The following is a 26,366-nucleotide window of genomic DNA, read 5'->3' on the forward strand; positions in this document are numbered from 1 at the left end:
ACCACCATGAAACACACCACCAGGGGAGGAAAATCCTGCCCTATAGCTCCTGCCCATTGAATCCTCTGAGGCGCTCCTGTAGAAAGTAATTATTTGATTACTTAATTAGGCTGTCCTTTGCTCCCCTTGTTTTGCTGCAGTTTTCTCATATCTCTTTCACCACCTCCACTACATTGAGTAACTGATCATTCATGCAACAAGCTCTTCTTGATTTTAACCGGCACTGGCGTGCATTACTTCCCAACTTGTGCTGGTGAAGCTCAGGTAGAAGCGTTCTCACTTCCAGGTCAGATGTTTAAACCTTACCACAGACTTGAACACATGTATGGCCGGGATTAGCTGGAAAATCCTGTCCAAGTCAACGGATCTTTGGTTGATGCCTGAGATTTTCTGTCCTGCTAATGACGATTCCCGCTGTGGGCTGGACTGGAAAATCCCGGTCACAGTCTCAGCTGTTAATTTTAATGCCATTTGTATTGGAATGTTGTACGGTCAGAGGTACTGGCTTTTGGATGGAAGATTCACATGTCTGGCATTTTCAGGTGAAGGCAAAATGATGAAAGGTGAATGCAATTCTGATGATGAATTACATTTTCCCATTAACCAACACTATCCAATTTAGATTATTTGGCCGTATATTAATTTGTTGTTGGGACGATGTGTGCACAGCTTGGCTGTGTTTGCCTGCTCTTAAGAAGTAATCTGTTGTCTGAAAGTCATGATTAATTTCTGATATTTCTTTTCTTCCTAGCTGGGTAAAGTTAAATAAAAATTATTTCAATAAAATACTGGTAGTTCATAAAATGTACTGTAGAGGGAGGCTATTCAGCCTATCAAGTCTACACCGACCACAATCCCACCCAGGCCCCATCCCCATAACCCCATCCATTTACCCTAGCTAGTCCCCTTGACACTAAGAGGCAATTTAGCATGGCCAATCCAACTAACTTACTTCTGGACTGTGGGAGGAAACCAGAACACCCATGCAGGCATGGGGAGAATGTGCAAACTCTGCGCAGACAGTGACCCAAGCCGGGGATCAAACCCAGGTCCCTGGCGCTGTGAAGCAGCAGTGCTAACCACTGTGCCACTGTGCTGCCCTGTGCGGTTATACTGACTGTACGGTGAAATATTTTTACTTTACATATAAATCAAAATACACCCAGTTCTCCTTCTGTGACTTAGTCAAAAAAAGTCATTTAATTGCAGTTGAGCAATTCTGCTGTATCCTTCAGCTGAGTATGAGGAACAATATCCTTCCTGTGGCTCCACTTAAGAGTGTACGTGCCAGACTGTGCTGGAAGTTGAAAGTATATTTGCATAAAGAACATCTGAACTGGTGTCCCACTATCCTATGGCCTGAGTTACATTGTTATACATGCAGATGGAGTTGGCAAGCATGCGTCTTTTCTGTAGCGAGTTATGATCTGGAATGTGCTGCTTGAAAGAGTGTTGGAAGATGAATTGCAATATTACATAACGAATGGGAAAATTACTTAAAAAGGGAATAATGAACTGCAGGCCTACGGAGAAAGGATATCAGAGCGTGACTCAAGTGGATAGCTCTTTCAAAGCCAACAAAGTGAGCTGAGTCCTGTACCTCATGATTCTATGATTCTGTAACTCATGTTCTGATTTTGTTACTGATAAAGCAGAGAGGTCAGGACCGGGGCTGCCAATCATTGTGTGGATGAGAACAAAAGAAAAGATGGTATCATGAATAATGGGCCAAGTTTTAAATGGTTGCAGAGGCAGAACTGGTGACTACAACTTCCCACCATATGTCAACATACTGGTTTGCCAGCTTGTTCCTGCTTTGGGTTTATTTTGGTCCATGCTGGCAAATATTGGTGGCCAATTTGGAATCATTACGGACTGATTGAGGCCACTCTGCCATTGTCAACTGGAATTTTCTAGAACACAGGCCAGGGATGGTGGCAGTTTCCCAGCAGTAGATAAGGGAGTGACTTAAAAAAAACCTCCACATTCCACGTTCCTGCTGCACCACCACCCCACTCCCTGCCCCCTGTATCTGTGATAGTGAGATGCCCACAGCTGTGCACACAGTTTCTCTCTCCACAATAGCGGAGCTGTGACCAGTTTCAATTTTACCTTGTCAAAAAGTCTTCAGAGTTCAAGGTGGAGCACTCTCTGTTTCTATGACTGTTGGCAGTTCCCACCTCCGGGGCTGCCAATCTTTCAGGGCTGGAGGGCACTCTACTGGCCCACCTGCTCACCATCTATAATCAGATGGTGAGTGTACTTCTTGGCTGCTAATTGACCAGCTCGTAAAAGAATCATGTTGGGCAGCAGGCACTAACCCGATTATGGGGTTGAGATCTGGAAATGTGCCCAGCTCCTGACCAGCAGAGCTAAAATCCAATGTGTCTTTTCTAAATGGCCACGTGCTGTGTATAATATTTCTCAGTTGTTTTTGTGTTTTTTTTGTAAACAATAGTATTCCCAGATGACCTCTAATGATAGTAATTGTGGTGTGAATCGTGGAGTTTTAAATGACAGCCTCATTTTCTTAGCCCACTGAGGCAACTTCAAAAATAAAATCCACTCTATTTACTTTATGATGTTTAATTATTTAAAATACAACTAAGCTCACAGGGGATATTTTAATTAGCTCTGTTGTGACTGTAGATGTTCAGGATAAAGTGAGTTATGTCTTGGCCAGCTACTTGTATTCCTTATTCAACACCATTCCAATGTAGAATATATGAACGTACGAATTAGGAGCAGGAATAGGCCATTTGGCTCATAGAGCCTGCTCCATCATTCAATAAGAGCACAGCCGATCTGATTGTGGTTTCAACGCCACATTCTGCCTACTTCTAATCACCTTTGAATCTCTTGTTTGTCCAAAGAAGCTATCTGCCTCTTAAAAACGGTCAATGATCCAGCCTCCACTGCTCTCTGGGGAAGAGAGTTCCAAAGACTTTTGGAACTCTTGAGAGAAAAAAATGCTTCTCATCTCCGACTTAAATTGGAGACCACTTATTTGTAAGCTGTGACCCCTAATTGTTGTTTCTCCCAAAAAGGGAAACATCCTTTTAACATTCGCCCTGTTTAGTCCCCTCAGAATCTCACATGTTTCAATAAGAACTCCTCTTGTTCTTCAATGGATACTGATTCAACCTGTCCAACCTTTTCTCATGGGATAACTCCACTTCTCTGAATTGCTTCTTACACTCATGCGCAAGGGCAACAGATCCAAGAAAGCTACAAGTTCCCCTCTCACGCCACACAGCATCCTGACGATATTGCTGTATTGTCACTGTCACTGGGTTAGAATTCTGGAACTCCCTTGGCAACATTGGTTTCCCAGTGGCATATGAGGAAAGGGTGGCCAGCACTCCGTTGCCACTCTTCACCAGCATTCCCCCCCCTGCCTCCCCCCCACCCCCCTGTGGCCAATGTGAGCATGATCAGGAGATCACTATGTGGACTAAGTGGTTGCGTATGACAGCTCACCACCATCTTCCCATGGAGGGCAATTAGGTATAGTCTAGTGCCCACATTTTATGTAAAAATCATAAAAATCCTTCCTGTACCATTTTCAAGCTGTCAGGTAACATTGTGTGATCTTTGGACACCTACTATAATCACTTTATGAGCTAACTGATGTTTACACAGCCAATGTCTATGCATTAGTGATGTGGTGATTGGACCAAGAACTGCCTCCACAGCTTCTCTTGGATACTTGTGTGTCCAGCAGGGCCTGTGATATAAATGTCCTCTCGCATTGGGAGTAACCTGTCCAAGATATTTCCTGGATAGAGGACAAATCCATATTAATGGAACATCTAAAGATGTGGTACCAATTTTACTTCAGTCCTGTTTACTGCATTGACCTTTTAGCAATTTCATAACAGTTACGCTTTGCACATGTTATGGCTTTGATCGGAAATTGAATAATTGGAAAATAGTTTGGTACATTAAAGCTGCATTCTGAAATGTTGAAATGTGTACCAGAATCAGTCCAGTCCTGTTCTCATCTGTTATCTACCCTCTGTAAAGCAGTCACTGACTGTTCTATGTCTCAGCCGTGGAGCAGCGTGACCAAGTTTGGCATTGCATTTCGGGCTTAACTAACTCACCACGATCTATTACTGAAGCCTGGGGTCTTCTGGTCTTCATGGCTTAGTGTTACAATGGGCAATACCTTCAAGCTGAATGATTAGTAAAGAGGTGAGGGCGGGGAACAGTTGTTTTATTTTCATTTTCCCCAGATATTGAACTACAGGGGGTGTCCCAAATATATGAAAGAACAGCAAATGACATTAAACGTATGGTGTTAATTCAATGTAGCAGACTGTTGCACTGATTATGACAAGTGGACTTTGGTCGATGAGTGTTTGAAAATTTGCACCAGCAACAGAAACTTCTGATACAAAACCACAAATAATTTGTGCTGGCGATTCTTTACAATGCTTCATCTGCTGGTGCAAACATGAAAATACCTAGGAAAAGCTTTGATAGAATAGAGATTTGACAAAGCAAAACAAACTCAAAGCTAAATTGAATCCTGAAATGGGTCATTTCAAACAAATCCCCTGTCGTACAACAGTATGGTGATATTTCAAGGTCTGTGGGTCTATAGTCTTCTGCCTTTTTATTTTAGAAAACAACTTGTCTAACAAAGTTGTAAGTTGATGTTGTTATCATTGTACAGAACCCAGCTGAACAAACTGAAGAATGCATGCACAATTCAGTGGTATTAAGTACGGAAGCTTTGAAAGCTTTTGTTAAAGCATCTTTTGTGAAAGTTTCTGTGTTGAGCAGGTGCTTAAAGCTGAGTTTTAAAGGAGAAGTGAACTTCTAGACACGATTACAGTTATGTCAGCTCCGCATTCTGGCCTCTCTTTAAAATTAGTTCAGGCAGGCTAACATTGAGCGGATAAACTTACAACCTGCTAAACCTACATGCAGAATGGATATAGAGCTGAGGAGTCTCAGCCAGCCTTCTATAAGGCACGGTTCTGAAAATACTGTTGAACAAAACTGTACATGGGTTTATAAAATGTAGGCAACTTGTTTTGGAAAAAAAAATGCATTTAAAACATCTGCCATCTGTCCATGTTATATGGGTTATATTTTCTGATTTCTCACTGGCTACAGCACCTTGCTGGAACCTAATATTGGACATCTGCCTATTACGTAATTTCATTTTTGGATTCTGTGTACAGTTCCCAGGAGAAAGTATCGCTTTAGATACATTTCAAGTCATTTTCTCTCATTACTCTTTTTATTTCCCAGCAACACGTGCTGTCTCTTGCCAAAAAGTTGGACGACTAATCTGCTTGCGGGCCTTTGCAATATCAGTCAAACCCAAAATTGGCAAGTGAGCAAGATAAGACAATGGTGATTCTCCCTCATATTAAGTACAAGACTTGGATTAGTTTTGTGACCTGTCATATGGGGAAACTGTAGGGATTGACCAAGTTCCTCATGCTCTGTACCATGTTTGCAGTGCGTCGTGGCACTTTTGCAATAATGAGCATTTCTATCCACTCAATGACGTCCCTGCAGTGGCTTGAGTAAAAAATTAACTTTGTATTAGAAGAAAAATTCAGCAGTGCCATACTTACTGAAACTTTGGCCTGGAATTTCAACAAGCTGGCTGACTCGGGAGCACTTTAAAAATGGCAGATGGGTTCCAATTGTGGAATTCCCGACCCCATTTCTGGGTTGAGATTTTTGGAAGTGCCATTAAAGGTTGTGGGCTGATTCCTGTCAAAAACCTGCATCTGGATTGCCCAACCTTGCCTGCTCCATTGTGGGGAGAGGCATGTCCTTCTCAGCAAAGTTGGACCAGGGTTTTAAAGTGGCATGTTTCATGGCCCCTTAGGGAAATCATGAACCATAGTCTGCACGAGAGGACTGTTTTAAAATATGACTTCTAAAGGTTCTCTTCATGCCCCTGATGGTAAACTCTGTCATTCTATCCACACTTTTGTCCCCCTCATGTTCCCTGTGCCAAGCTCTCACCTTCCCCCACCCTCTGTGTCCCCTCATGTCCCCATGCCAAGGTCTGCCCTTCTGTCTAACCCCTCAGGTCTTCATGCCTCATACCAAACTCTGCCCTTCAACCACACCCTCAAGCCCCTCATGTTCCCAGCCAAGTTCTGGTACTTCCCTGGCCATTGACCCAGTATAAACCCTCTAGAACCAATGCACCATAGTGCATAGTACATGTAAGAAAAAATCTTTCAAAAAAATGTACGCCATTAACTTTGTCTGAATATCAAGCTCATAAAATGTCAATCATCCAGGCCCTTTGAAGTTTCAGAAACCACAAACGCCTGAACTTGTTTAACTTGTGTCGACAAACATTGTGAAATTGACTACAGAGATCAGGGATGTAGGTGTTCTCGTATTGTAATAGCTTCCGGGACTCTCAAACAAGCCTCATTATGTACACTTGGCCGAGAGCCCAGACAGCTGCTAGAATATCACAACAGCTGCTCTCCAGAGGAAACATTGTTTTTATTGACAGTTCAGGTATCACTGGTAAGGCCAGCATTTATTGCCCACCCTTCATTGCTCTCGAGAAGGAGCTGGGACTGTACCTTACGACCTTGTGATAAAGGGAAAGTCATTGATGAAGCAACTGATGATTGTTTGGCTTAGGGCACTACCCTGAGGAAGTCCTGCATTGATATCCTGGGACTGAGTTGATTCAACTTCATCAAGCACGCCATCCTCCTTTGTGTTAGGTATGACTTCAGTCAGTTGAAGTTTTCTTCCTGATTTCCGCTGACTCCAGTTTTGCCAGGGCTCCTTCCTACCACAGTCAGTCAGATGCTGCCTTAATTCCAAGAGCTGTCACTCTCTCCTTTTGTCCATGTTTGAACGAAGGCTGTAATGAGGTTAGGAGCTGAGTGAGCCTGATAGAACCCAAACTGAGTGTCAGTGGACAGGTTATTGCTGAGTAAATGCCGCGTGATAGCACTGTTGATGACCATTTCCATTGCTTTACTGATGATCGGTGCAGTAGTTGTCCAGACTGAATTTGTCCTGTTTTTTTGTGTACAGGACATAACTGGGCAATTTTCCACATTGTTAGGTAGATGCTTGTGTGGTGGTTGTACTGGAATACATGTCCTCATCACTGTTACTGGAATGTTGTCAGGGCCAGTAACCTTTGTAGCATCCAGTGCCTTCAGCCATTTCTTGTTAATTCATGAAGTGAGTTGAATTGGCAGATTTCAGCCATCTGTGTGGCTGGGGGTTCAGGAGAGGACCAAAATAGGTCATCCAGATGGCATTTCTGGCTGTGGATTGTTGTGAATACTTCAGCCTTGTCTTTTGCAGTGATGTGCTGAGCTCCCAATCATTGAGGATGGGGATATTTGTGGAGCCGTCTCTTCTAGTTGTTTAATTGTGAACTGCCCTTAACGACTTGATGTAGCAGGACTCAAGAGATTTGAGCCGTTCTGCCGGTTGTGGGATAACTTAGCTCTGACAGTCAGATGCTGCTTCCATTGTAGACCTGTGTGGCAGTTTCACCAGGTTGACGCTGAATTTTTAGATATTTTTGAGTGTTGCTTCTGCTATGCCCTCCCGCACTCTTCTTTGAATTAGGATTGATCCCCGAGTTGATGGAGCGACATGTGCAGATTACAGTTGAATACAATTCTGCTGCTGCTGGTGGCCCACACTGCCTCATAGATGCCCAGTTTTGAGTTCCTAGATCTGTTCAAAATCTATCCCATTTATCACGGTTGTAGTGCCAAACAAGACGATGGAGGACATCTTGAATGTGAAGACGGAACTTTGTCTCCGCAAGGTGGTCGTGCCTACCAGTACTGTCATGGACAGATGAGACAAGTGGTTTGGTAAGGTGAGGTTAAGTAGGTTTCTCCCCCTTGTTGGTTCCTTCACCTGAGGAACTCCTGCATTGATATCCTGGGACTGAGTTGACCCAGGTCAACTCAGGTCAATTGAGTCAGGTCAATGCAGACCCAGTCTCGTAGCTATGTCCTTTAGGACTCCACCATCTTGAACAATACTGGTACTACCAAGCCACTCTGTGTTGGATATTGAAATGACCCACCTGGAGTACGTTCTATGTTGTTGCCACCCTCAGTGTTTTTTCCAATTGGTGTTCAACATTGAAGAGTAAATGATTCCCACTAGTTGTGGGAGAGCAGGGGATAATGTAGTACGTGGTAATCAGCAGGAGGTTTCCCTGAACAGTTTGACCTGATGCCATGAGACTATATGGGGTCTGGAGTCAATGTTGAGAACTCCCAGTGCAACTCCTTCCCAATAAAATCCACTGTGCTGCCATCTCTAGTGGGTCTGCCCTGCCGGTGGGACAGGAGATACCCAGGGATGGTAATGGTGGTGTCTGGGATATTGTAAAGTACGATTTAGTGGGCATCACAATGTCAGGCTGTTGTTTGACTAGTATGTGGGACACCTCTCCTAATTTTAGCACATGCCTCCAACTGTTAGTAAGGAGGGCTTTGCAGTGTCGACAGGGCTGGGTTTGCCATTGTCATTTCCAGTGCCTAGGTCGATGCTGGGTCATATAGCACGGTTCTATTCCTTTTTGACTTTGTTGCAGTTTGGCACAACTGAGTGGCTTGCTAGGCCATTTCGGGGGGCATGTAAGAGTCAACTGCATTGCTGTGGGCCTGGAGTTGCATTTGGCCAGACAGGTAAGGATCACAGATGACATCCTAAAGGGCAGTAGTGAACTTGATTGCTTTTCAAGGACAGTCAACATTAGTTCCATGGTCACAATTGCTGGGACTGGCTTTCAGTTCCAGATTTATTAATTTAATTTAAATTCCACCAGTTAGGATGGTGGGACATGGAACCCGTGTGGCTAACGCATTAGCCTGGGCTACAGGATTACTAGTTCAGAGACATTATAACTATTTGTACCAGCTCCACAGCATTATCTAATGCGAAGAAACTGATTTTGCTGCACCCTCTCTGACCCTTCTTTTAAAGGGGTATGTGCGAAGATAAGTGCATTGGCAGAGCATGTTTTGTTACATATGCGACAAGATAATTGTAAAATGTTGTGTATCAGTCCGGTTTATTTTCCCCCCAGAACAGTCCTTTTTTTTTGAAGGTTGTTTCTCTGTGCACTCCGCACTGCCATTTTGTTCTCTCCCTCTCAAATGCACAGAGTCTTTAAACGAGTTCCACCTATATAAACAAGAAAGGAAGGCAGAGTTGACACTGATTAATGAGGTCCTCTCCCGTAAATTCAAATGCTGCAAATAAAAAGTGGTGCTTTTCATCTTTTGTCTTGCTTTTATGCCTGGCGGGCTTCGCAATGTAAAGCAGCGACGCGGTCAAGGACCTTGGTGGCTTTCTTACGGTAAGTGGGGCCCGATTGTAAGACAACTGTTTGGAACTGGACATAAAGATGCATGGAGTAAGTAAACAGGCGCACACTGCCACGAAGGTCTCGCATTTCAGGCACACTGATTGTCCCTTGTAAATGAAAACTTTGTAACTATGAAAGCAATGGGGCAGTGATGTGGAAATTTGTTTGTGTTAAAAGGTATTCCCTTACAAGCAAAATAAGAGTAATTTAGAAATGACTAAGTCTGTACTGCATGGGAAAGGGGGGGTGGCACTTTGAATTTTAGAATGCTGCCATTTTAACGTCAGATAGAGCTTATAAACAAGAAATTCCTAATAGCTCTCAATGAAGGGCAATTAGTGAATTAAGTCATTAAGAATAATAAAGTCTTGCAATTCTGACCACAAAGTCATGCATAATTTCACTGACTTTTCAATATATGTTTTTAAAATAGAGGACTTGCATAATAATTATGCATAATACAGGCTGTAAGATAAGTATTACTGTTAGTGGTAGCTGGGAACCATTCTGAAGAGTGTAATAGTATTGTAGCAATTCAGAATTGACAATTCAAAAATGCTGATATTTGTCCTTCTGATTTAATTACACAGTCTTCTCAGGTTCCCAGAAAATGTGATTACTTCTCCCATCAGTTATATTTGGATTTGTCCACAGGCCCCTACTCCCAAACTGACTGTTCCCCTGTTAGATGTATCTGGATATAGAGTGCTAAGGACAATAAACATACATTCACCACTAGTAGAGATTGGATCTTCCCATAATCTATAAAACTGTCCAAAGCAAATACAACAAATACTTTAGCACCGTGCTGAACGGCGCAGGAAAATCGTAGGTTTGATCTGTGTCCAATGATCTCATGTGGGGTACAATATTGGGGATTACAACAGTTATCCTTGGCATTGCTAGGCTAGGCAAAGGAAAATAAAACACCCACAGTCCCTACTTGTAAACATAATCCACACATGGTAATCCAGCAAACAAGGCATCAGGGTTCAGGTGGGATGTAAATCTCCCCCACTAACGCCACTGCTTACGACCCTCCCCATCACTTCAATAATGAGATCAGCTTGCTGATACTCGCTGCCTAAGATCATAAACAAAGAATCGCTCTTTGTTTGAGATACCAGAGAAATGCCAGTGCATTTGGATGTAAACTTCTGTATGAGTCACTGGCCAGAATTATACATTCCGCCCACCACGGGAATCAGAGCGTGCAAGGCGCAAACCATGGAAAGGTCCGTTGACCTCGGGCTGGATCGTACAGTTTTGCGAAGAGTGAGGTTGTAAAATCCTGTCCACTGTCTGCCAGAAATGAAGGGAGAAAATTTTAAGAAACACATACAGTAATAAGAGACATGCAAAAACAAAACTCCTTTGTTGCCATGTTTCTGAACAAATTTAATGCACATTAATGTGCTAGCCACCATGACTTAGGGTTAACAACCCTTTACAATTATCTTGGTATCTCCAGCAATGAAAGATTTCTTAGACACTGCTACAAGGACTGCAGCAGAAAAATCTTTGGGGCATTTAAAAAATATGCCTTTTGAACTTTTAATAGAGGACTTTAATTTTTATTAGTTGTAAAAAAAAAAGGAGATGGGAAATAAGGCTGTGGTGTGGTGGTTAGAGACAGGACGTCATAGCAAAAAACCTCTGGGAAAAGCCCAACCAAGGTTTGTGACCTGACTGTGATTGCAGTGAGCTGACAGGAGATGTGTAAAATAAAATTGTTAAAGTTTCTTGTGAGCTGCCCCCAGCATTCCCCCTAATTCTGTCTTTTAATCACATTCTGTGCTTTTAAAACTGTGTTCTAACTCTTAAAAACTCTCCAACAATGCTCTATTTACACCCTAGCTATGCTTGTAACACTACATTCTGCACCCCACTACATTCTGCACCCCCTCTTTTCCTTCTCCCCAGCATATTGTATGAACGGTATGCTTTGTCTGTACGGTGCACAAAAAGCAATACTTTTCACTGTATACCCAACACATGTGACAATAATAAATCTAATCAAATCAAACAGTATGTGTTGTGGGATCATTCACTCTGGGTGAACGTTCAAATTATTCCTGCAGCTAATTTTCTTCAATTTTTCCATTCTTTCATGTTTTTCCGATTTATCACTGAGCTGGGTAGGATAAGCCATCAAGCAATCAGTTTCATTGATCGGTCAAATCAATGGTAATTGATTCATCCAACCCGCCGAAAGGGGTCAGTTGATGCCGGCGACATTCTCCTTCCCCTTCTCCTCGCGATGAAATGCTGCAGCTTACTGTGATGGCTCAGATTGAAATCCTGAGTTCACTGTGCATGGCACATTGGTATCCCAATGGATCATAACACTGGCTCCCCGGATAAAAGGCTATTCAAAACAAACGAATAAAACGCATCACATTGCAAAGTGAAAATTGAGCTGTGGAGAGGTTAAAGTTCTTTCCATGGGTTCTGAAAGGCAAAGGACCCTGTTGGATACAATGACGTGATTGTGTCAGTGAGGTGATCAGATGAATGCTCATCTCCTCTCAGATGCAGCAGGGCTCCACTGGTCTCTTGAGCACTTCTCATTTGACCCAGGCCTTCAGAGCTTGAAAAAAAACCTTTAAAATCTTTTAGGTTCATTAGTCGCTTGATTGGTGGGATGATACGTAGCAATGCAAAGTTAGATCTGCATATGTTTAAAGGTGCCCTCCCCCCACCATCTGCCAATCTTGTCAGGCATTCCTGATTTCTACAAAGAAAGGAGTGACTGTAAACAAAGCTGAATAGAGAGAATGAAGATGGGCATGGAAATGTCAAACAGTTACAATGGAACAGTTTATTCTGGTGTGTTTCTTTTGTAAGAAGTTCATCTCTTAACCATTTTCTTCTGTCATTTTTAAGTCTATAACACCCTTGATTCATAAATAAGTCCATTACACATGCTACCTGCTCTCAAACATTTGCCAATATACTTGTAAGAACAGTCTCTAGAGGGAAAGATGGAGATTGACGTAAGTTATTTTCTTTCCTTATTTTTAAAAATTGGTGCTTTGCTATTTTTCTGCTGAAATCTCAGCAGGATTTGGAACTCAGTGTGTAGGGGAATGTAGACATGAATCTACATGCTCCCATTGTGAGATCACAAAGGGAGCTTTTAAAAATATTTTCCCTTATTCTCCCGAAGCCAGTGGTCTGAGTGATACTGCAGCAAGATCCCCCTGGTACCTTGCTGAAAGTGACCTTTATTTATGCATCAGTCTTGTCACAGAACCCTTGATTTTAACTTAACCTGCCCGGCAGGAATGTGGTAGAATTTGGTCGGATGCCTGGTTTATATCCCGAGGCTAAAATGTCAACAGTCTATTAAGCTGAGCTTAATCTTATTATAATTCAACAGTGTTGCATTCGTACTTACATTAAGCATTACGAGATAAAGATCAGAAGTAGGAACTCTGGTTGGTGTGGTCCCCACTAACCAATGGATGCTAAGGTAAATCATAGTGATGCTGCTACCAACCCTGGCTGTGAAATCAGTCGATCCCGCACAATGAAAAAAGACCTTCCTACTTTATGTGGCTCAGTGGGTTTATCCATCTAAAACCTCAAACTCAGGTTTTAGTTGAATAAACCCACCCTATGATACATTGTCCATGTGGGTTAAATACAGGACTTACGATCACCAATTCCCTGAGTGGTGTTCCTAACATCTTTTATAAATGGTGGCGCAGTGGTTAGCACTGCTGCCTCACTGCGCCAGGGACCTGGGTTTGATTCCTGGCTTGGACCTCTGTCTGTGTGGAGTTTGCACATTCTCCCAGTGTTTGCAGGGGTTTCCTCCAGGTGCTCTGGTTTCCCCACACAATCCAAAAGACGCACTGGTTAGGTGCATTGGCCATGCTAAATTCTCCCTCAGTGTACCCAAACAGGCGTTGGAGTGCAGCAACTTGGGGATTTTCACAGTAACTTTATGTAAGCCTACACGCGACACTAAAAAAGATAATTGCTGGGAGTGAATTACGAGGTTGCAACTCATGGGAATTAGCATGACAAGTACAGTTTTTCCACTTTTTTTGGAACCATACCATCGGAGCTTGTGTCTGTATAACTAACTACCTTCATTGTTTGATTTTTGATTTGATATTATTGTCACATGTATTAGCCTCCAGTGAAAAGTGTTGTTTCTTGCATGCTATACAGACAAAGCATACAATTTGTAGGGAAGGAAACGAGAGAGTGCAGAATGTAGTGTTACACTCATAGCTAGGGTGTAGAGAAAGATCAACTTAATGCAAGGTATGTTCATTCAAAATTCTGATGGCAGCAGAGAAGAAGCTATTCTTGAGTCACTTGGTATGTGACTTCAGACTTTTGTATCTTTTTCCCAGCAGGGTGCGTGGGGTCCTTAATTATGCTGGCTGCTTTGCTGAGGCAGCAGGAAGTGTAGACAGAGTCAATGGATGGGAGGCTGGTTTGCATGATGGATTGGGGTACATTCATGACCTTCTGTAATTTTTTGTGGTCTTGGGTAGAGTGGAAAGATAAAATTAAATAATACCCAGTGTTATCATGGAGTGATTTGGCAAAAAGAGAAAGCGTCATAGAAATAATACTTTATAGAAAACAGCAGAAATGTAAAATGCCTATTAATGTACAGCACCTCACAAAATTCTTCACACAGGTGTAATGAATAAAGATACAAGGAAAGACAACCAAAAGCTTTGTCAAAGAGATGGGTTTCAAGGAATAGAATGAGATGGAAGGCAGACAGTTTTAGAGAGTCAATTCTGGAGTGTAGATCCTCAATGGATGAATCATGTCTGATAGCAGTCGGGCAAAAGAAAAGACCGAGTGCACAAGGAACTTGATTCAGAGGGGGAGAATTTGCAGGACATTATAGCCATATTATGAAGAGTGAAGATGAGGTGTCAACAGTCTACTAAGCTGAGCTTAATCTTATTATAATTCAGCAGTGTTGCATTCGTACTTATATTAAGCATTATTAAATAAAGATCAGAAGTAGATCTGGTTGATGTGGTCCCCACTAACCAATAGGTGCTAAGGTAAATTATAGCGACGCTGCTACCAACCCTGGCTGTGAAATCAGTTCATCCCACACAATGAAATAGGACTTTCCTGCTTTATATGGCTCAGTGGGTTTATCCATTTAAAATCTCAAACTCAGGTTTTAGTTGGATAAACCCACCATATGAAACTCAAATACTTTAAATTCGAAGTCTTGCATTTACAATGCACTGGTAGATTTCATGAGCCATTGCTGTGGGTAGTCTGAGACCTGAAACGTTTTCTGATGTTTATCACAACCTAAACTTGACTGGCTTTGTTTGCAAGGTCTGAGTTCAGCATCAAAGTGTCTCATAAATATACTTCACTAGGCGAAGGGCATGAACCAGTCCCAGCCATAATAATTCATTGAGCACTGAACATTTTTACATGGTTTACAGTGCGATACCGAGAAAATGAAATCCTTTACTTGTTAGGTTTTATTTCTGCCAACTAACTTAGTGATCATGGACAATGCCATGGGCAGTTTCCCAGGAATACATTAAGAGTCTTGACCTGTGGCATTCACTCAGTCATAATGCTTTCTTTTGGCACAATTCCCTGATAATCATCGTAACCAGAACAAAAGAGCACTGAATTTTAAGCGCAAATTGCGTTTAGTGCAAATCGAATTTCCATGATCTTTTGTACGAGTTTTAAAACATTGCACAAGAAGCAGATCCCATCCACAAAACTGACTATCCCCCTTGGATGTATTACTTTTACCTTCCATTTACTGCAATTTTTTCAAGCCTTTGGAAGAGGCTACGAAGTTGAGCTTAGCTTGTTCGGTTGCAAGGATGCTCATAGGTACATTTTAAAAGCCATTGAAGTTTTTTTTAATTATCGAGAAACTAACTACCAAAAAAATTTAGCAAATGCTTCTGTATGTTAAAGAAATTAGAAGTAATACAGATTAAAATGCTTATCTTTCATGATATACCCCTTTTCAGCAGTATTCATCAAATGGCAGCTAGTTCCCGCTTTAAAATATTGAAAGGAATATCTTTCAAGCAAAATTGTTTTAACAATTATGTTTTAAAACACTGCTCAGTTGTGCTGGTTCATGGCAAATTTTATGCTCAGTGATGTGGAAATATGTATCTGCAAAAACTTGAGGAAAAAGAACACTTCTCAAATATTTTTCATGCTACTTAACCATTCTTCAGATATCACACTTATACCCTCGGACTCATAGTGAGGAATACTGTATTACCCTTAGACTCGCAGTGAAGAATACTGTGTGGTTTCTTCTGATGTATAGAAGATAGGCTCTTGTGTTCTTGGACCCGCCTGACTTTGATGGGGCATAAAGATTGCCAAATGTATCAAATGCCATTGTAAACCCTAGAACACCCACAGGACTCAACCCACAACATTCCCAGAGAGTTTGCACCCAGAATTATTACCATTGTGCACTTTTGAATAATCTTGTGAATTGCAGACCTCTTCAAACTTCAGAATGCTGACAGCTGGAATCCCTCCAAGTTGTGCTTAGGAATCAAAATAATTGAAATTGTTGTATTATTCTAAGATTTACTGAGTGTTACTCAAAGGTTATAGGATTTACAAAATGACCTTGGTCTAGAGAGAGAAATAATAGAGGGAAATAAATGGTATTAGGAACTGTGATGTGATCATTTTGATTTCATCCGCATTGAATGGATTGTTGGAAACTATAAATCGTAAGATCTCTTCGGTCATTTTACCTCATTACTTGTTACAGTTCCATAAATTCTGACATTTATATAATATCTGGTTTTTAAATTTGTTCGTGGTTTTTGTTAAATCTACCTAACAGCTCTCAGCTATGAAACGTGGGAACCAAGCATTAGGTGCTTATTTTTCAAATGGTCAGTGACTAGGGAACATCTTTCTCAAAAGGACACCGGGCAAGCTGGACAAAATTTACAATGTGTATTATCAACGCAGGGCTCTATTTTACCATTTTCATCCTTAGCGCTAGGCAGACTTGTAACTGGAAGTGTTTCAGATCTCACTTTTAGACTCGTTCTCAGGCACCACCATACGCACTCTTGCCTGATAAAATAACCACATCGCACCTGGACTGGATAATGTCTGCCCTCCAACCCCACAGCATTCATGATCCCCTTATCCCCCTGCTATCCAAACTGGTTGCAGCCCCCTGCCTCCCCACTGATTACACACAGAGTGGTAGCGGACACCCCCTTCCCCCTCACTGAGCAGAGGCAGAGTGGCAGCGGACTCCCCTGCCCAACCCTTTCTCCTCCCCTGCCCATCTCACCCCATAGAATCTGACTGGAGCCATCTGACACCCCACCCCCCCCAACCAATGTGAGTAGAACCGTCTGACCTAGCTCCCTCCCCATCCACCAATCTAAAGCAGAGAGCCACTCGGAACTTACCTCAGAAGGAGGAGAGCCCGATTTCAGACCTTTGCAGACCATGTCTGTTTTGCACCGTATCTGGAAGTGCGAATGTGGTGGTAAAGGGGGTAGTGCCAGTAAATTTGGGCATGCAGTCCATTAAGTCCATTTCTGGCACGGTCCTGACAGCAGCCATTTTCAGCCCTTGACAAAGGGGGAACCGGCGCAGAGGCGGGCGCAGATTGCACTATTTGTCTCTCGCCCAACTTTACCAAGTTTTCGTGCCCGTAAACAGGTGCAATTTGATGGTAAAATCGGGCCCACAATGTGAGAAGTTTGTTCACCAGGTAATACGCTATGGGGAATTTGGGAGTCCAGGCAATGTCTGCAGCTTTACAGCACCAGGATGAGAAATATCGATGGCTCCCAGAGTAGGAGTTAGCAATGCTCCAATAGTGGGCTTTAAGGACAACCTTCTTGTATCAATTTTACTGGTCACTGCTACTTAATTGAAAATAATTGGTCTTTTCTCATAACAATCATAGCATATGCACAGTACTAAATAGCTGCAAAGAGTGATAACTAATGTTGTTGTCCCTTATGAGAGTAGTAACAAGCCTACAGTACCAGCACATGTAGCCCCTCTCTCCCTCCCCCCCCACCACCCAAGTACCAACAATATAGGGGATCTAATCCTAGACCTGGTTACAAAAAAACCTAGGGACAGCAGGTTCATTGAAAGAAGAGTTGCCTGAAAGGCCCCATTACTCACCTTTCAACCTCCTAACACCCAGGGAGTCTGTTATAAGAATTAGGTCAGCTGTTACAATTGATAGACAAGGTACTAGGAAACAGGTGTGTGTTCCGCTGGCGGGGGTGGCTTCCAGTCCCGCCGATATCTGTGGCATTTTTTTGTGGCTCGTCCATCCTGTCGCCAGAGAACTCGAGATGGGCTGGTTACCTTTCGGCAGGACCAGAAGGTTCCACTGGCAGGAACGATCAGAAAATCCCACCCATAATTTTTCAAATTATTGATTTGAAAACACGTTGAAAAGTAAAAGTTGTTTGGTTGCATGTGAATATAGGAACAAGAACAGGACACTAGCTTGAGGGGACACTTAACCCCTTGAGTCTGCTCTGTTACTGAATTAGATCATAGCTGATGTGTATCTTAACTAGATCTACTCTTCTTTGTTCCATATCACTTAATATTCTGTCTAATAAAAACCTATCAGTCGCTGGTTTGTAATTTTCTATTGATCCAGCTTTCTCAGCTTTTGGATGGGACAATTCAGATTTTGACTACTCCTCGTAGCATTGTCAATGCAGAAATGCTTCCTGACTTCACTCCCGAACTGTCCAGTTCTATTTTTAAGGAGTTAGCCTGAGGCCTACCTGATATACCATTCCTGTGAAACTTTAAATATTTTAGTGCCGGCCTCTGAGGTTACTGAGTTGGTAACGTTCTCACTGGTGAGTGACAGCATTGTGGATTCAAATCCCAGTGCAGTGCTGTTGCAGTATTGCATTGTCAGAGGTTATGGCCTGAATTTTACCACACAACCCTGCCACAGCAAGACGCGCTGGATCATCGACATGGATGCCATCATATCATGTGGGAACACCATCCATCAGGTACGTGGCACGTACAACTCGGCCAATATTGTCTACCTGATGCGCTGCGGAAAAGGATGTCCCAGGGCATGGTACATTGGAGAGACTATGTCGATGCTACGACAACAGATGAATGAACGCCGCTCGACAATCACCAGGCAGAAGTGTTCTCTTCCTGTTGGGGAATACTTCAACAGTCACGAGCATTCAGCCTCTGATCTTTGGATAAGCATTCTCTATGATGCACGAAGACGCAGAGTCGCTGAGCAGAAATTGATAGCTGAGTTCCGCACACATGAGGACGGCCTCAGCTGGGATCTTGGGTTCATGTCACACTATCTGTAACCCCCACGACTTGCCTGGGCTTGCAAAATCTCACTAACTGTCCTCTCTGGAGACAATACAATCTCTTCAACCTGTGCTTAACCCTCTCTCCACTCACATTGTACCTTTAAGACTTGATTACCTGTAAAGACTCGCATTCCAACCATTATTTTGTAAATTGAGTTTGTGTCTTTATATGCCCTGTTTGTGAACATGACTCCCACTCATCTGATGAAGGAGCAGCACTCTGAAAACTTGTGGCTTGTGCTACCAAATAAACCTGTTGGACTTAAACCTGGTGTTGTGAGAGTTCTTACTGTGCTTACCCCAGTCCAACGCTGGCATCTCCCCATCATGACCAAATAACCCACCATGGAGGATCACCTTTAGCGTGACCAGAAGATCCCACTGACAGGAAGGCCAGAAATCATACCTATTATTGGAATCCTGTTTGTGGAATCTTGCTGTGCGCAAATTGACTATGGTATAACCTACATTATAGCTGTGACTACAGTCCAAAAATACTTAACTTGTCAATACTCTGGGATGTCCTGAGATTGTAAAAGATGACATGTAACTGCAAAATATTTTTGCCTAAAATGTTAAAAGTAATGGCAAGAAAATCCTCCTGCAATTGTTTATATCGTTACTGCACACAGAACCAAGAGGAAATCATCATCACTAATTTGCCTTTTCCTTCTCTAACCCAAAAACCCTTGGGACCACTTCTGCCCCACCTATGATCTACTAACTCGGAACAAATTGGAAAACAATCTTCAGAACTTATTGGTCGGCTTAATGCAACATTAGTGTTTTACCCAGGGAAAAAACTTTGGTGATACACGTCTGGAATTTCCATGTCAATTCTCCCCAATGTCCCCGAGAACATCAATGGAATTCCTGAAGGAATGGTGCAAGCAGCTAAAAAAAAACAGTGTTTTGACAGGGTACAGCCCTAAGTTATGGTAGGAGATTGGGACAACTCCGTAAGAGCTCTCCACTAAAGTTAACATGAATGATTTATTGGGTCCTGTATCATTCATTAGATGGAAATCTGGAAAGCGGATCACTGATGTGTGTTTGTGCTATGAGCAATATTGGCCACATTTGTTCAGGTGACAGACACTGGAGCAGTTTCCTATTCCCTTCTTCATTTTCGAGAACACTTAGATTTTATTGATTTTGAAAATGAATTGCTTCAAGGGATAACATTTCACAAAGCTTACCAATTAAAGAACAAACTTCTTTTTTGCATGGGTAGTGTTCCTGGAAAATAATGAGAAACACTGAAGTCAGTAAAAATGAACTTTTGTAACTTCCACCCATTAGAATTGTGGCTGCTTTTTAAATTGAAACAAAAAATCAATTTGTACGCCCTTGGGAATGTTATTGATTTCCTCAAAATATAAGCAGTAATTATGTGAAGCAAAAAGAAGGACAAAAATAATGCCTACGAAGGCAACATCTATTTGGGTATTACATTTAAAGTGTGTTTACTTTTGACTTCAGTTCTGTGGTAGCCCCAGGTGCCACTGGGAGACATTAAATGGAAAACAGCTAAAGAAAAAGGGTCATGAGGTCACCTAGCCTATAAAGCTCATGTAAGGTGAGGGTAGAGGCCATTGTTTATAGCAGTGATGCAACACTCAGCTTTCAAATAAAAAGGCTAGTTATAAGCAGTTATAGCAGAGGGATGTAATCACTGGGAAATGATTTAGAGTTTACTGCAGTTCAGTATCACTGTTCTTGGCAGATTCCAAAGCATTGGCAGGTTTTGGGAAACTTGTATTTAAATATCTGCAATATAAGAGTGTGCCTGACGAAATTGAAGGTATTTGATACCAACATTTTCATTGTCACAGGGTGTAATTTACAGTCCCAAACACATCAGCTTTCACCTGTTAGATAACCTTTTTTATTTGTTCATGGGACATGGGCGTCACTGGCTGGCCAGCACTTATTGCCCACCCCTAGTTGCCCGAGGGCAGTTCACAGTCAACTACATATAGGCCAGTTTTTTACGACCTTGCTTGGGCGAGGCTCATAAAATCCTGCACGAGGCCAACGAAGATTTCTGTTCTGTGAGCCCCACCCACCCTGTTTTTGGGGCGGGCGTGATGGTAAAATTCCGGCAATTGTCTCGACAAATAATTATGAAACCTGCGTAAATAAGGTGAAGCAAATATAATGTAAAATGTTTACAAGTGAAGTTTAATTTTTAGAACACTCATGCCACCTTTATGTCTTTAATTGGTCTCATTAGTGGCATTGGGTTGGGCAGGATAGCTATGGCTGTGATGCAAAATCTCCCTATTTGCTCTGCAGATGCAGCATTTTCATTTGATGCCAGATTCCACCAATGAAAAGCCTCTCCTGCCGCCAAAGTGTTGTATTTTGCATGCCTGTCTTTTTGCCCCACTGGCACAGGACTTTAATTATAATCATGTGGGAGAAAGCAAAAACAGAACTATCAAATGATGCTTAGTTCTGGTTATGATGTTGTGATTGATGCGTTGTTAACAAAATCCCAGCCAACATCTCAAACACTGGTGTGGAGGGTGGCATCATCCAAACAGATATGATGGAGATGAAGGAACTGAGAGAGTGGAATGGAGGGTGTAGGGTGCGAGGAAGTGTAGATAGCTGTGGGGGTCAGTGAGTTTAAACTGAATACTACTTGATAGCCTATCACCAGATAATGGAGAAAAAGAAGTCAAGGAAGGAGATGGGAAGAGTCTGAAATGAACCCTATGAAACTGGGAAGGATGGAAATTTAAAGCAAAATTTACATGGTCTTTCCATTCAAAGCAAGAGCAGGACTCGTCACTGATACATTTATCAATATACTAAGAAAAGAATTGACGAAGGGTGCCTAATAGGATTGCAACCTGAAGCATTGCTGTTTTCTCTACTCCTGCATACCATATGGATATGACCAACCCTCCCACAGGCACAGCACTTTAACAGGAAATAGAGGCAGTTATATGGTTCGTGGTACCATAGCAATTGTACCATCTAAATTTCTAACTCTTAGCTTGTGAATTTGGCTGGTGTTGGAGTGAGTGAGATCCCACATTAGAATTGGTGCTAAATGGCAGCAGCTGAAGCTCTGGTTATAACTGTAGATTCTGCTCTAGAGTTACTGGGTATTCATTGGAGCAACCAGATCTACAACATTGCCCCATGACATAAAATGCATAAAAGTTTGCTTTCCTCTTCTCATCGTGACATCCCGCCTGAAGGAGAGATTAGCCCAGTTCTGAAGAAGAGTCATATTCAACTCAAATATTAACTATGTTTCTCTCTTCAAAGATGCTGCCAGACCAGCTGAGTATTTCGGAATTCACTTTGTTTTATTTCAGATTTCTAACATTCAGTGTCTTGTTTCTGTTATATGGCTGAGTTTAAGCTTTTGCAAATTTTTAAGAAAGCGTGAAGAGAGCTGATATCAGAGTGAGTATTTACCATCTTTTATGAAGGCTCGATTGCTACCTTGCTTCCAAGCTTGCCATTTCCCATAGGCCCCCCCCCCCGTCTCTCTGCCGATCAACCTCATTTCCAGGGAAGCTCATTGTTATCAGTGATGGTACTCCATCTGGTTGTATTTTTCTGGTGCTGGTTCGCGATAGGCTTTAACTATGGAAGGAATATTTGAGAGGACAGAATGAAAAACTTTCCTCCATAAGGTCATCTACATCCCATCAGCATGAGAAGTGGAGATGCTTTGTAAACTTAAATGGAGAGGAGCAGAAACCCTTTGGCAAGCAACGTGAGCTGTGGCCAGTGAGCTTTTGAGTAGAAGTAGTGGTTGAATGTTTTCAGGAGATTTCCTTTGTGTTAGAGAGTTCATTTAACACCTTGGTGCTGAAAGACAGAGGATAATGGATACAGAGAGGAGTGAAGGCTCTATCAATTATTGGGATCTGAATTGGCAACACTGTCTTGACTTGCCTTAATTAGTTTTGAGAGACTATTTAACCTGTTTCTGTGGTAGTTGTTAGAGTAATGGAGATTACAGAGGCAGTTTTTGTTGCCTTCCTCCATACAGCCTGGAATACTTGAAAAGATGAATTAATTTCACCTTTGTGGTGCCTAGAAGCACTTCCTTTTCAAGCTTCTAGTTAATATTTGCAAAGCGACAGAGTGTAATGTGCGAGCCATCTGGTACTTGTTATAGTGTGTACTTATGCTGCCTTCACTTCTGCTACTTCACTTATATTCGCTGGTCTTATATTGGCACTTCCCTTTAGATCTGACTTTTTCTGAGTATACTTCCAGCTGTGGTGGGCATCAGACATTGAGTTAACTTTCTCCATGTTCTCCTTGTTCCCTTGGGCTGTTGAAATGCACTTCCTTCCTGTACATGACATTTCTGTGCTCTATCACACCCTGTGCACTTTAATGTGGAAAGTTGTATCTTCAAAGCAGGCTTACCCTGCCTTCCTGTATGTTCCACTGATGACTGCTTTCTCTGCTCTTTGGCAGATATTAAAAAAATAATATTCGACTCCATATTATACCCTGGTCCTAAAATTCCACAAGGAGTTATGGCTAGACTACGAATCCAGAAACTCAGCTAACATTCTGGGGACCCAGATTCAAATCCTGCCATGGCAGATGGTGCAATTTGAATTCAATTTTAAAAAATCTGGAATTAAGAATCTTCAGATGAAACCATTGTCAATTGTCAGAAAAACCTACCTGGTTCACTAATGTCCTTTAAGGAAGGAAATCTGCTGTCTTTACCTAGTCTAATAGACATGTGACTCCAGGTCACAGCAATGTGGTTCACTCTCAATTGCCCTCTGAACAAGAGCAACTAGGAATGGATAATAAATGCTGGCCAGCCAGCAATGCCCATGTCCCACAAATGAATTTTTAAAATTAACAAATTTGTTGAAGAATGCCCATTCAGAGTGGGGTTGGCAGGTGCACTACATTAACAAGAAATCTGACCTTTCTGGCACAATCAGAGATAATTTGGTAGCCTTGTGCACTTCCAGGCTTCATGGTAGTCTTTGATTCCATCAGTTTGAAGACTGGTGCACTTCTAACTTGGGGAATTTCACTGTAATTTCATTGCAGTGCTAATGTAAGCCTTACTTGTGACTAATAAATAAACTTTATGGTGTATGGATGTCCATATTTTTGCAAGATTCTTGTGAGAGCAAGGATCCCTGGCATAGGGAGGAAGTGTCAGACGCAACCCTAGCCTCACCTCCTCCTTCTAATATTGCGGGCAATGGGGAACACTCAGCTGCTATGTGGTGCATCCACTTCGTAGCCTGTTTTCCGGCCATTCTGTATATTCCTGCCAATGTTGCAGCAGGAAAACACCAGGAAAGTTGTGGAATTTTGGTTGCCTGTTTAATGTCGAAACTATTGGGTTTCTTTTGCATCATGGAAGATATGTGCTTGTTGGCTCATCACTCATAACCATTATTGCCAATCTTCTTTTATGTCTGATACATTGCTGAAGATTAGGTGGTAAAACAGTGAGACATAAATTCAAGACTTTACACATTGTGCATCTTAAGAAGAGTTTCAGACCCTTTTATTAACGTTTTGGTGCACTCCAGGCTGTATAATCCTTTATGCCTTGAAGGGGCTGACTTATTACAAGGTGGTGGCCCTTCAGTACTTCACCCAAAGGCTTATTCTTCACTATTATCCCAGATAATGAGTATCAGCTTCGAGAGGGGCAGGGATTATTTGCTGGAACTGGTGACAGGAATATCCCAGAGCATTTTCATCTTCACAATTCATGATTGAGGATAAAAGAACCTTGGGCTAAAGCAAGATTGGAATTCCAATTAATACCAGACCTTTTAAATGTTGAGAAGAACCAAAGCAAATTTTATTATGTTAACAAATTTATAAAGCTGGTATTTCTTCCAAGTATAGAATAATAACCTACATAAGAAGAAAGAATTGAGGCCAACGCTGAAGAATTCTTCAGTTTCTTGACATTATGGACCAATAATCTTTTGTAACAGCTTCTTTCTGCTCCCTGCAACCCAGTTTATTTGTGTGAGGGTTTCTGTCAATGTTTCAAAGGAAATATACTCATAAACAACAATCAAAGTTTAAAATGAAACGTAGTTTAAAAATCATTTAAAACAATTGTTAATGGTACATTTTTATTGGCATTATGATGCAATGACTTTAAGAACCTGTCTTTCAACAAGTCCTGATCAGAAACATGTTAGCACGTCATTTAAACGCAATCAGTGACCACATTTAAAGTCAATAAATCACACTGCTGTAAGGTCACCAGTGCATTGTTTCTCAGTCGTAAGTGGCAGCAGTGGGAAAACTGATTAAGTGCAGGAAAAGCTCAATTGCCATTGATCTTAATGGGGCCAGAGCCATGATATTTTCCTTCTAAGATTTTTTTGGCAAAGGTATCAGCAAAGTGGCCCAAACATCCCAGGAAAATACGGAGTGCCATAATTAATGGCGTTATAAGCCATTCATAAGGTCTCTGCAGTGGGGATGCACCAGTGCAATTGCATACTTTTCTAGCAATATCTGGGGTTCATCCAGATAGCTGTCTTCTGAATTGTGTCAGTGCTTGAATGGCTCTCATTCCTGAGTGAACAAAACTGGGCATAATATTCCAAGTGCATCTAACCAGAGTACTATGCAGGTTGACCATCAAGATGCTTCACAGAGAAAGCTATTTTGGCACAATGAATAACATTCCTGGTCTAGTTATATATTCGCCTAGATTGCTCATAAATCTACTGTCATTGTTACTCTTTTGTGAGGAAGTATAAATTTGGTGCAACCACATTATATTGCTGGAAATATTTTAGCTCATATAAGCAAATCCAAGCTGACATCATGACAGACCGTGCTTTCCCAGTGAAAGTGGTGTTATGCAGAATCAAAAGCTGTAGAAATGTTCCAGTGCAATACTTCGAGTAACTTGCTCCACCTATGGCCATGCTGTAAACATGAAAAACCTCTACAAGAATGTTAGCATACAAATAGAAAGCAAGGTCTGACCACTGGTGCATATTTTTTAAAGAACACTGGCCAGCAAATTTGATTTTGGATCAAGACATTGGCCAGGATATTTTGGCCTCGCTCCTCCTGACACTGTAAAATCCAGTCCAAGTCAATGAACCTCCCCATGCTCCATCTCTCACCTGCTCCAATTCCCCTGGTGGGTGGAATGGTAAAATTGGAGCCAGTGACTAATTGAGTATAATATTGATAATAATATTGAAATTTGCGGCACAGAGAAGAATGTGTATAGTGCTTCATTTATTTGTCTTGGGATGAAATGAGTGAGGTTATTTTACCTCCAAGACAACACCATTGGGGTACTGGAGGTTGGGATCAACTGATCCTAACTCTTGATAATAATAATAATAATAATAATAATGCTCAATAATCACATACCCCAGCCAAGCAGGTCCATTTGTCGAAGATCAAGTGGTTAGTTTAGCCTATTAGTGAGATCTAGAGGAATAAAATTGGCATTAGGAGCGGGGAATCTGCAAGCTATTAGGGGTATCCGTGAGCCTGTGTTAGCCATCAGCATAAATGGCAACACAGGCCCAAACCTCACGACAATCGAAAAATGAAAATCTCATCACGAGGCCCTGTTTTCCGATTTTCCATCTCCCCTGGCCGGTGATGTGATGGGGAGGGAGCTTTGTTTCAGT

At 41.9% G+C, this 26,366-nt stretch overlaps 1 protein-coding gene across 1 annotated transcript in view; it reads left to right on the plus strand.

The window, feature by feature from the left end:
- Positions 1-26,366, plus strand: part of LOC145347742 (metalloprotease TIKI2-like) — a 349,733-nt gene that overhangs the window by 129,597 nt on the left and 193,770 nt on the right. The gene's annotated exons all lie outside the window — the stretch shown is intronic.

This window comes from Carcharhinus amblyrhynchos, chromosome 9 (assembly GCF_965287045.1).
Source record: "Carcharhinus amblyrhynchos chromosome 9, sCarAmb.v2.hapA, whole genome shotgun sequence".
Lineage (NCBI taxonomy): Eukaryota > Metazoa > Chordata > Chondrichthyes > Carcharhiniformes > Carcharhinidae > Carcharhinus > Carcharhinus amblyrhynchos.